General features: G+C 41.4%; 1 pseudogene; it reads right to left on the bottom strand.

Moving 5' to 3' along the window:
- The window catches only part of LOC106989724 (olfactory receptor 5G3-like), a 34,558-nt pseudogene that overhangs the window by 6,172 nt on the left and 15,789 nt on the right, over nucleotides 1-12,597 (bottom strand).

The following is a 12,597-nucleotide window of genomic DNA, read 5'->3' as shown; positions in this document are numbered from 1 at the left end:
CCAAGTTTTATCAAGTCTTAGTAAAATGGTGCTGGGAAATGTCACCAAACTGGCAACTAACAAATTATAATTTTTCTAATGTTTATTTATTTTTGAGAGCGACAGAGACAGAATGTGAGTGGGTTGGGGCAGAGAGAGGGAGGCACAGAATCTGAAGCAGGCTCCAGGCTCCGAGCTGTCAGCACAGAGCCTGACGCGGGGCTCCATCTCACGAGCTGTGAGATCATGACCTGAGCCGAAGTCCGACACTCAACCGACTGAGCCACCCAGGTGCCCCCAACAACTAACAAAGTTAATCATTCATAATCTGGGACCTAGCTCTCTTACATTTGGAAATCTGTGCTACAGAAATATAAATCTCAGATACACATGTGGCAACATCATTTGTAGGGAGAATAAAAGGAAACCAGCTGAAGGGGTATCACTAGGAGAAGCATACATCCTTTGCATGAAATGCTGTGCTACATAAACTATAAAATTTACCTGAATATTAATAATTAATTAACTTAGTAGTTTACTTTCCAAATTGCATCATTTGCATTGTGTCATTTTGAATTCAGCATTTTTTTTTATCATTTCAAAGTGCTTAATAAGGAGAAAACATACCACCTTGTATAAAAATGACAGATTCTGGGGTGAAGGGTGAGGGATGAGGGGAGATACAGGTCCTCAGAGGGAAAAAGTGAGATGGGAGCAGAGTTGCTAAGAATCTCTCGCTTTTACCTAGTTTTTGACAAAGATTTCCTTCACCAGTAGGTAAAAGGGTTTCATTAAACCAGAGAGTGTTAGGATGGAGAAATAGCTTTACCAGAAGTCATTGAGTCCATCTGCCTAAATCTATTTACTTATGGATATTTTCATTCATTCACTTATTCATGCCTTCAGTTTTGACACAGATGGCAGCTTTTCAAGAGTAAATTTTAGTTATGAAATTAAGCATATTTGTTGCAAAACAAGTCCGACAACTCAGACAAGCACGAAGCACCCCCACTCTCTGTGGCTCCTTTCAATGTCATGTTACTAAAGTAACCAATGTTAACAGCGTGGCCAGTGACTTTGCACAATTCTCTCTATGATCATGTCCATAGGCACACACCGATGTCTTTTACACATGAGGTAGGTTTTACCCCCACCTTTTTCACCTTTGTTTACATGTTGGGGGTTGGTCAACGAGAAGATCTGACCTCTGGTTGATCTGTGATCTGGACCCTGGCAACTGGAGGCTCCTCTCCCAGACCCTGTCCTTGGAACGTGCATTCTGCCGGCCTTCTCGGCTCCCAAAAGCTGCCCCAAGGACACAGCCTTGAGACAGTCATGTGTTCTTGGACGCTCTGGACGGCATGTGTGACTGCCTCTATCTAATCGTTCAAGATTGGGCGGGAGGCAGAAGGGCTATGGTCTTACCGCTGCGCCCAGGACAACCTCGCAAGTAAGTTCTCTTGTCTGTTCAACCTGCTCCCTACCATTCCGGAGTGGCCTGCTTCTCTCTTTGGTCTCTCCCTGCCTTTGGTGATGGGAGCCGGTTGCGGATTTCAGCGGAAGCTCCCCAGGAAGTTGCAAACCCACACAAACTGTGATCGGTTCTACAGATTAAGGTTTGACTTCTATCAATGATTGTATCAGGACGTTTCCTCCGAACCAAAGCATTAATATTTAATTTACTTTGTTTAATAATTAGCCACCCAACACTTCAAGGAGAGAATGTATGTTTCTCCTAATGATACAAATTGAGGTTGTTTCCCTTCCCCCCCCCCCCCCCCTGCAAATGATGTTGCAGCATTTATGTCTGGTGTTGATATTGCGACAGCACAGATTTCCAAATGTAAGACAGCCAGGTCAACGAGTATGTGAATTTTAACAGAAATCATCAAATTACTTTCTGAAAATGTAGCTGTTCTATACTTAGCTACTGTCGCTAAGTGCAATGTCGTGGTCTATATTCGTTGGCAACCTTACCAGCATTGCACAAATCGTTGTGATGTCTGCTAACGTGACAAATGAAAAAGGAACACTGTCTTGTCATTGTAATTTCATTTTTCCCAGCCATTGTGGAGTTCAGCTATCTTTAGTATATTTATATTTTTGGCCATTCTCATTTCCAGCTGTACCCATTGCTCATCCAGCCATTTATTGGCCCATGTCCCTCCTGTGTGTCATACACATGTACATTTGGGCTCAGGACTTTCTCATCGGGACATTACCTTATTGTAAGTCACCTATTTTGCAAAAGCCCTCTCGCTTTCCATTGTTCAACAGAACAAGGTGTATGAACCTTTATTAATGAACACTGTTGACCTTTCCCTTACAACATTTGCTCTCTAATCTGGAATAAATGTCCTCCCACATATGAGACTGTATACATGTTCCTCTGTACTTTCTGTTGGCATATAGTACATTTGTACCCTTAATATATCTGTAAAGTATTTTGTATTCCCCTTCACTTTATAATGGAGAAGACTGATGAAAAAAATACAAGCAGTCTATAAGTAACCTGGTAACTACTCAGGAATAAAGGGAACTTCTCGTTCTCAGCCCAGTGTTCTTTTGACATGTTCTAAACCAACGTCTAAGGTACAACACAACAGAGTTCTAATTACCAAAACTGCTGGAGAAGTTTTCCTTTCAAACTTCGTCCCAAATGTATATCTTACCTCCTTATTCCCCAAGCTGTAGACGAGGGGGTTCCACATGGGCATCACCTCAGTATACAACAGAGAAATCACTTTATTGAGATCCAGGGAGGGACTTGAGCCAGGTCGAACAGAGATAAAGAAAAGAGTCCCATACAGGATGGAGACAACTACCGACCAGGTGAGAGGAGCAGGTGGAGAAAGCGTTCTGCCTCCCATGAGCAATCTGGATCTTCCAGATGGCCACCAGGATGCAAACATGGGAGACCATCATGATCAGGCCACTGAGGATTCCTGTAGATCCAGCCAAAAAGAAAAATGGAAGTTGGGTCACGGAAGTGTCTGCACATGTAAGAGAAAGCAGAAGGGAAATATCACAGAAAAAATGATTGATGATATTTGGACCACACAAGGGTAAGCAAAAAGTCAATGTCATATAGGTCATGCTGCTTAGAAGAGCCATGCCATAAGGCCCTATAACCAGCTGCACAGAGACCCTCTGGGACATAATGAGGGCATGCAACGAGGGCTTACCGATGGCCAAATACCAGTCATGTGCCATGGACATCAGGAAGAAACATTCAGATACCACAAAGAAAGAAGAGAACCACATCTGTGTGGTACAACCCTGAGAGAGCTGACTTTTTTCTCTGCAAAGTTATCACACAGCATCTTGGGGGCAATGGAAGAAGAGGAACAATACCTAAAAGGACGAGGGGCTAAGAAAAATACATAGTCATTCACTGGTCAGTGGTAACCTGTGTAAGAAATTTAAAAGTACATTTTATTTTTGCAATGTTAATTAGCATACACAAAATTGCTCTTTTTAAAAAATGTTTAATGTTTATTTATTTTGAGAGAGAGAGAGACAGAACACAAAAAGGGGAGGAGCAGAGAGATGGGAAACAGCGAATCTGAAGCAGGCTCCTGCTTCCGCACAGAGCCTGACACGGGCTTGAAACCACAAACCATAAGATCCTGACCTGACCTGAAGTCAGTCGCTCAGCTGACTGAGCCACCCAGGCGCCCCATATTCATCATAGCTTCTTCAATGTATTACAAGTGTTTTTTAATCTGTAAAGGAGGCAGTTAGGAAAACAGCACTGGACGGGCAACGGTATTCCTGAGGAATAGTTCCCGTCCGTTGGGACACCGTGCAAACTTGCGTGATTTATACTTGATCTTTTTGGATTCGGCACCCTCTGCCAGCAAAAGAGCAGTCTAAGTATCAAATCTAAATTTCCCATGGGTTCTAAAATTGTATTCGAAACGAGAACAGTATCTGTATTTCATCTTTATCACATGATAGAATAACAATGCCTACTTAGGAATACCGTAACCAGTGAGATTGTAAGAAATGATGAAAAATTCAGACCCTGATAATAGACATTTGGGATCGGCTTAACAGAACGGAAATAAAGCCCTTTCAGTTCCTGTTTGGATGGAGAGGATAGTGCCATTCAGATGAAATGAAGACAACATTGATATCTGTGTATATTAATCTCTTCCCCTTATAAAAGGCTTACAAAGAGAAATGTCAACAAATGTCGGTAGCATTATTTACAAGGGGGAGTTCTATGGAAACACGTGATAGTCATTTTTATGTTTATAAAGGACAGGCCTGCAAATGAGAGATTGGGTACATTTACTCTTTAACCATCATGAATACAGAAATGGCAGAAAGAAATAGGAACAGAGGATTCATGTTTGGGGTTAAATGAAGCGAAGAAATTGCCAGATCGTGTAATTCATATAATCATATCATATGATTCAAAAAAGAAATATAATGGTTTGGGAGGCACTGAGATGCCCTTCCTTTGAGATTAATTAATCTATCAAATATTGTATAGGAACTTTCCATGGAAATCAAAAGAAAAATAAGTATCCACTCTAGTCTCAACTGACTCGATCATTAGCGGCAATGTTACCATACATTTCCATGAATATATTTTGCTCATTGAAATAAAATTATTTCCCCTAATTCCCTGTAATGTTTATAAGCCTATTTAAGGCACAAATTCTGACAGGTGATCTCTATTTTATTAACACAATGTGTGAAATGCTTACCATTTTTATTGTTACAAAATTTTTAAGTATTTTTCTGACTCATCAACTGAGTAAAAACACATCAACCTGTTTAAATGACAGTAAGAAACACAAGGTGTGGGATTATCCGTAAGAAAGAGTCCAGATTCATACGTTTGTTACCAGGTCAAACACTTTCCTATTTTAAAAAAAATATTCACACTTTGAAGATAGAGTGATTAAGATGTGAACCCTGAAATGCTACAGTGACAAAACAATAGTTAATATGATGTTTGTGCCCCCTGAGTTTATCATTACTTGAGAATTATCTGTGGAATGCATTTTCCACAGGGCAATTGCTTATTCATGGCAGCACTAAAATCAATCGCGGGAAACAGTGCCTAGGCATAAAAAGAAAGCCCACTTTTCAAAGCAGTGTTTGATAAATCCAAGACGACATATGCCGCAGCATTTCAGAGAAAGCTCCCTTGTTCACTGAGAGCTGAAGTGGTTGGAAAAACACTGCTTTCGTTTCATGCCTAACAGTTCAAAATCTACGTGCAACGGCAGGCAGTGGTTGTGGACATTTGTGGACCTACCAGGTGAGGGCGTTTGGTGAGGGGAACGTGCTTCCATCCTTCCATTGCTCAGCACGCAAACAGGAATAAGACTCCGCCTCCCCCGGAAGGGGGACGATTTCTATGACCTTTGCATTTCTGCATTCGGTGACCCGAGAATTTACCTGGACGTTGAAGTATCAGAAAGAGAGAAGAAGATCCGGCTTAAAATCGGGATCAAAACCTCAGTTATTTAGTGACCTGAAGAGCTGGACTAAACCAAAGACCACTCTCTCTGGGGTACCTCGGACAATGAGTTTATGTTCCCACAGAAGTCTTGCTAGTGTATTTCAAAACTTGCTATTAATCAATATGCGGGATACTCATTTCTTTAAGTTCATAGTACCCCTGGCTGAGTTCAAGGTAAATCAAAGCACAGACTTTTCAAAGAAGGAGATGTCATTGTGCACTAAAATGGTTGGGAAATATTTCATGGGCAGATTGGTTTGGAAAGGTGGACAAGTTTGAGATGACCTGAAATTGAGAGGAAGGACATTTCAGGTAGAACTAAGGAGATGAACAGAGGCAGGGAGGCAGGAACATTCAACTTGATTGGAATAAAGCTTCATGAAGGAGAGAAGAAAATATCACATTGAGGGAAGAGTGGCATAGGCAGAATAATGGTCTCCAGTGATGTCCACCTCTTAACCCCAGGGACCGGTGATCATGTCACCTTGCGTGGTAAAAAGTGACTTTACCCATGTTCTTAACTTAAGGACCTTGGAATGAGGAGATTATCTGTGAGGCCTTCTCAGGAGATGTAAGTAGGGAACATGGGCAGATATGCAACTTTGCGGGTTTTGAAGGTGAAGGAAGGGGCCATCAGCTAAGAAATGTGGGCAAGGTTTAATAGCTGGAGAAAGCGGGAAACATTTTCCTCTAGAGATTCCAGGAAGCAATGCAATCCTGCCAACACCTGATTGTAGGCTGGTGAGACCCATGTAGGACTCCTTAGCCTGCAGAGCATTAAATCAATACATTTGTGTATACAACATTGCGTTGTTTTAGCCACTAAACTTGTGGTAATTTGTCAGGACAGCATTGAGAAACTAATACACATAGGTTGGATGACCTCAGTCACCACCACTTTCTCTCAAAAACCTTCTATGATCCCCTAAAAGGGTTATGATCTCCCACCTCTGAAACTGCCATAGCATTTCCCCAGTAGCTCGTCTCCACTGTCATCTGACTTTTAGAGTCAAGGACATGGTCTTACAATGGTCTATATCCTATGAAGTCCTGGTGTCAGAGAGTTGCAGAGAAGACATATTCTGTAAGCATTTTTGAGCGACGTGTAAATTAAAGCAAAAATATTTCACAATCCGTAATAATTTGAATGTAGGATTTAAATTATATCATACACTTTGCTTAAAGAAGGTAGAATAGGGGCACCTGCGTGGTTCAGTTAGTTAAGCATCTCTGATTCTTGATTCCAGCTCAGGTCATGACCTCAGGGTTTGTGGCTTCATGCCCTGCATCAGGCTCCGTGCTAACTGTGGAGCCTGTTTGAGATTCTCCCTCTTTCGCTGCCCCTCCTCAGGTCTCTCTCTCTCCCTCTCTCTCTCTCTCAAAACAAATAAATGAACTTAATTTTTTTAATCAAGTAGTATAAAGCCATTTTGCCCCATTCTTCTACCTGAAACCAACCAAAACCGGTAAGGAAACAGACAATAACAACAAGAAAAGATAAAGAAAATGACACTTTATGAAACTTCAAGAGAAGGAAATGATATGATATGAAAAAGATGATAAAGCAAATTCTATTATAGGAAAATGCTTCACTTTGACATTGAGAAAAATTTTCCCTCTGAAGAATGTAAACACTAAAAAAAAAAAAAGATATAATTGCTTAATATAATGGCTAGCTAACTGGCTGACTAGAGGTGGTCGTCAAGAGGATGTAGCTACCCATTGACCGTCTAGCTGGACCTGGGCAATCAGAGGCTCTGAGGCCCCCACCCACCGTCCTTGGAATGTACACTCTGCCCACCTGTCCACAGCGGGAGCTGTTTTCAAGGAGGCAGCCTCAAGGGAGTAATGTGTTGTTGAGACGATCTGGATGGCGTATGTGACTGAATCCAGTTAAGGTCCCTTTATAAATGTTTAAGGGGGCGCCTGGGAGGCTCTGTCGGTTAAGTGTCCAACTCTTGATTTTAGCTCAGGTCATGATCTCATGGTTCCTGGGTTCGAGCCCCGCATCCGGCCCTGCACTGACCGCATGGAGCCCACTTGAGATCTTCTGTCTTCCTCTCTCTTTCTCTAACCCTCCACTGCTCATGCTCTCTCTCTCTCTCTCTCTCTCTCTCTCTCTAAAAATTAATAAACTTTAAAAGATTCCGGCAGGCAGGTGTGGAGAGATGCTCATCATGCTGCTGTCCCAAAGGAGCATTATCTGGAAGTTTTCTTCTTTGTTAAACTTGCCACCTGCCATACGATGTGGGCTGCCTCTTTCCTCAGTCTCTCCTGCCCTCTGACGACAGCGGCCAGTTTTAGATGTTACCTAGGTAATTCCCCAGTTTAGGAACCAGCAATTGGTGAGCCAGCTAGGAGACCTACGAATGGAGTCTCGGGAAAGAGGCATCAGGAGGGAAATCTCAAGCTGGCCCGTGACCTCTGTATGGGGAGGGGTGGCCTGTGTGTAGATGCTGGTGGACCGCCGCTTGAGTGCAGAGATGCCCCCAGATGCCAGCTGCTTCGATGCCCCTGTTTGTGGGACTGCTGCAAAGTACGGAAGAAGTGGCTGCATGGTGGGCTGGCCTCTGCTGTGGGAAGCCTGCCTAGTCACCTACGCACAGCTGGAGACTGACGCTTGCCTCAGAAAGTGAGAAGAGCTGAGGTTAGAGAAGAAAGGGCAGGTGTCCACCCCCTGCTGTCTTCGGGGCTGGCAGACGAGGTGTGCTTACGTGGAACTAAAACTTACTTTTCCTTCATCTGCTAAGCCATGAAGGTTTCTTGGACTATTGCTCTATCTTGATAAGATTGTGAGAGTTTTTCTTTCTCTTCTAAGTCATCTGGGCTTTATCAGAATTGTTTCCTTGCTTTCTGTTGTCTCTATCAAGTGTTTGATTCCTCAAGAATCCATCTTTACTAGACTTACAGGAAAAAACTAAGAGACTATCAGAAAAATACTGTCCTCGATGTTTCATTAGTGAAAGTAAGAGATATAAACATGAATGTGTTTCAATGCTTGTATACATCTTAGGTGAAAAGAACGGTCCTCAGGTTCAAGTATACAAATTGGTACAAGAACTGTCTACTGGTTAATTTTGTTTCTAATCACATCTCAAAAGTAAGCAGTTAGTGGCAATCGTGTGTGGATGTTTTATTACTCCATCAGAGGCTTTGGAGAATGGTCAGTGTCCTCCGTGTTTATTATGTGTGGTTACTTCCAGGGTAATCACTGACTAATTCTTGGTTAATTATGTGTTATCCCTCATCAGAGGATTCTATACTGTCTGTGCTTTATTGCTGGTTCGCAAAACAATAGAGGACAATTGACTAAAATCTTAGATCAGCATTGATAGGGCCATTCCACTTAAAATTATTGAGAATATTGCTATAACATGTTCCATTAGCCAAACTTATAGCCCTGATAAAAGTGTAAAGGTAGAGCACAGGCAAGAACCAATGCAGAAAGATCATGTGAACATCGCAAATGCATTTTGTTTTATTTCTATTTTTTAAAGTTTACTTATTTGAGAGAGAGAGAGAGTGAGCAGGGAAGGGGCAGAGAGAGAGGGAGACACAGAATCTGAGGCAGGCTCCACGCTCCAAGCTGTCAGCACAAGGCCCGACTCGGGGCGCGAACTCACAGGCTGGGAGACCATGACCTGAGCAGAAGTCAGATGCTTAACTGATTGAGCCACCCAGGCACCCTGCAAATGCATTTTAAACAATTGCCTTCAATCCTTCGGATGTGCTTTCTTGGTTGAGACTACGAAAGATAAGTGGGGGTCTAAAGAGACGTGTCACAGTCTACCAATGATACTATTCCGTGGGTTCCTTACCACTGTAATCCCATATTTTATAGTGCCTAGAGTGTAAATGCCTCTGTGTGTCTGCTAACTACTAACTCAAGAGATAATTGCAATCGTCCCAGACAATCACAATACTAAACCTTAGCTATCCTGCAAAATTCGTAGCTTCCAAATGTTCCCGCGACCTCTTATCCCTAAACGCACTTAAGCAGCCAATAACTGTTACCCTGAGATTCCATCTTCCTGTTCCTACCTTCTGTCCCATGACTAAGATGACTCATTTCCTTCTACTTTCCAAGAATTTGCACAGGGAATAATTCTTAGAAGAAAATTAAGTTTCGAATGACCATCCCCAATCAGCCTTAAAATCGTTCAGCTACTTGCTCCCCGCAGAACACTCATCTTAAGCTACTCCCCACATTTTAGCACTCTTAATACATGCTTGATTAAAGACTTTGGGTTGATATTTTCTTTCTTTCGGTGTAGGATTTACCTTAAAGAGTTGCAAATATAAAATGTTAGCCAACATTTTAGCAGAGAACAGGCTTCATAGCAGCTCCTCCATAAACGGTAGTAATACTGATGCTTCCAATAATTAAAAACATTTGTAGCTGATTTCACCGGAGGATGACGATGACGATGATGACGATGACGATGACGACGATGATGATGATGATGAAGCCTAGGAAAGGAAACCGCCAATAATTGGGAGCGACTTGGAACAATCACAGTGGAACAGTAAACTTTTTGAGGCTAGAGCAAACCCAACAGTAGGGCACATTGCCAGCAGCAAATTACTCTGATGCTTAAATTATTATTTTCCTTGGTGATACCACACACTGTTGCAGATTTCAGGCCATCTGATACACATCTCCGTGTTGCTTGCTGGCATTTTCGAAAGGGAATTTTATAGACTTCTTGCTAGAGATTTCTGTGTCAAGCCTCTAGAAACAAACCAGGTCCTTTCCTGCCACGTAAGCCTCTGCCATTAGGATACAAGTAATAACGGAGCATTTTTTACCGTCACAGTTAGAAGAAGGCCGAAAAATTTGTAGTCTTACCCTTTGACACTGAAATGGGAGATGAAATGAGGTCACGTATGTCCAGGGGTTTTTAAATGGAGCCAGGAGGCCAGAAAGGAGATGGGCCTTTTGTGCGTCCTCATTAGTGAAACCATCAACTTTTGGACGGGGCCAAACCACAAATATTCCAAGGATTCAGCCCAAACACCTGCAACTTGCTACACTAGGCAACTTTGCTCAGTGATAGCCTTAGCAACAAATTATATTCAGTTTGGTTTTCTGCGTCCAACAGCAATCAAAATTCTCTGGAAACAACAAATGCAAGCATAAGAGTATGTCTTCAAAACCTCTTGACTTTTGTTGTCTGAGAGGACACAATTTGGGCTGCTACCCAAATCTGTGTCCCCCAAATTGCAGTTCTGAGACCCCCAAATATAATGCTTGATTTTCTTTTAGCTTTGCCTGTTTCCTTGGTCAACACCAAGTTTTCAGAGTTAAATAAAAGACTTCTACATCTTTGAAAAATGCTTACATTCAGAGAGTGGATTTATTTTTTAAGGTGCTCAGGGAAACAGTTATGTGAAACTTCAAACCACAGAAAGGCCAACCTTGCCTTGACTTGATCTGTGGAACTTCAGCACAGTATTTGGGCAGAGTCCTGTTCTCTGCCCAGGAAAGCACACAAGAGGTCAGTGGTCATGAATTCTTTGCATTTGGAAAGGAAGTTGCTTCTGAATTTTATTCTTAACAGATACCACTTGAGATCCAGATCTCTTTTGTTTTTGTTGTTGTTTAATGTTTTTAAATTTTAAATTTACTTTATTTTTATTTTTTTATTATTGAGGTATAATTTACATATAATGTTATATTAGTTTCAGGTGTACAACACATTATTTCAACATTCTATACATTTTCACTGACCACCATGATAAGTGTAGTCACCATCTGTCACCATACACTATTCACTAAATTTCTTACGCTGCACTTCATTTTTTTCCCCAAAGGAAAATATCTTTGTCTTATAAATTTCATATGAAGATAAAAAGCTTCTGCACAGCAAAGGAAACAACCAACAAAACTAAAAGGCAACCAATGGAATGGGAAAAGATATTTGCAAATGACATATCGGACAAAGGGCTAGTATCCCAAATCTATAAAGAGCTCACCAAACTCCACACCCGAAAAACAAATAACCCAGTGAAGAAATGGGCAGAAACCATGAATAGACACTTCTCTAAAGAAGACATCTGGATGGCCAACAGGCACATGAAAAGATGCTCAACGTCGCTCCTCATCAGGGAAATACAAATCAAAACCACACTCAGATATCACCTCACGCTAGTCAGAGTGGCCAAAATGAACAAATCAGGAGACTACAGATGCTGGAGAGGATGTGGAGAAATGGGAACCCTCTTGCACTGTTGGTGGGAATGCAAACTGGTGCAGCCGCTCTGGAAAACAGTGTGGAGGTTCCTCAGAAAATTAAAAATAGACCTACCCTATGACCCAGCAGTAGCACTGCTAGGAATTTACCCAAGGGATACAGGAGTACTGATGCATAGGGGCACTTGTACCCCAATGTTTATAGCAGCACTCTCAACAATAGCCAAATTATGGAAAGAGCTTAAATGTCCATCAACTGATGAGTGGATAAAGAAATTGTGGTTTATATACACAATGGAGTACTACGTGGCAATGAGAAAGAATGAAATCTGGCCTTTTGTAGCAACGTGGGTGGAACTGGAGAGTGTGATGCTAAGTGAAATAAGCCATACAGAGAAAGACAGATACCATATGTTTTCACTCTTATGTGGATCCTGAGAAACTTAACAGAAACCCATGGGGGAGGGGAAGGGAAAAAAAAAAAAAGAGGTTAGAGTGGGAGAAAGCCAAAGCATAAAAGACTCTTAAAAACTGAGAACAAACTAAGGGTTGATGGGGGGTGGGAAGGAGGGAAGGATAGGTGATGGGCATTGAAGAGGGCACCTTTTGGGATGAGCACTGGGTGTTGTATAGAAACCAATTTGACAATAAATTTCATATATTGAAAAAATAAATATTCCCCAACAACAAAAATATAAATAAATAATAAATAAATAAATAAATAAATTTCAGAAAATAAAAAAGGAAGAGGAAAAAATATTCCCCAGAATCTTACCATCCAAAGACAAGCAATAATAACATTTTCAGCCAATTTTCTTTCAGTGTTTTTATTCTGCCTAGTTACTTTTTCATAATTATAACTTTTTAACCCACATTTTAATTCACATTATGTATTATTACTATTTTTTTTCAATTCAAGTGTAATTAACATGCATGCTTTCTT

Source organism: Acinonyx jubatus, chromosome D1, assembly GCF_027475565.1.
Source record: "Acinonyx jubatus isolate Ajub_Pintada_27869175 chromosome D1, VMU_Ajub_asm_v1.0, whole genome shotgun sequence".
Classification (NCBI taxonomy): domain Eukaryota; kingdom Metazoa; phylum Chordata; class Mammalia; order Carnivora; family Felidae; genus Acinonyx; species Acinonyx jubatus.
Note: the sequence above shows the minus strand (reverse complement) of the source record. Positions and strands in the feature narration are given on the sequence as shown.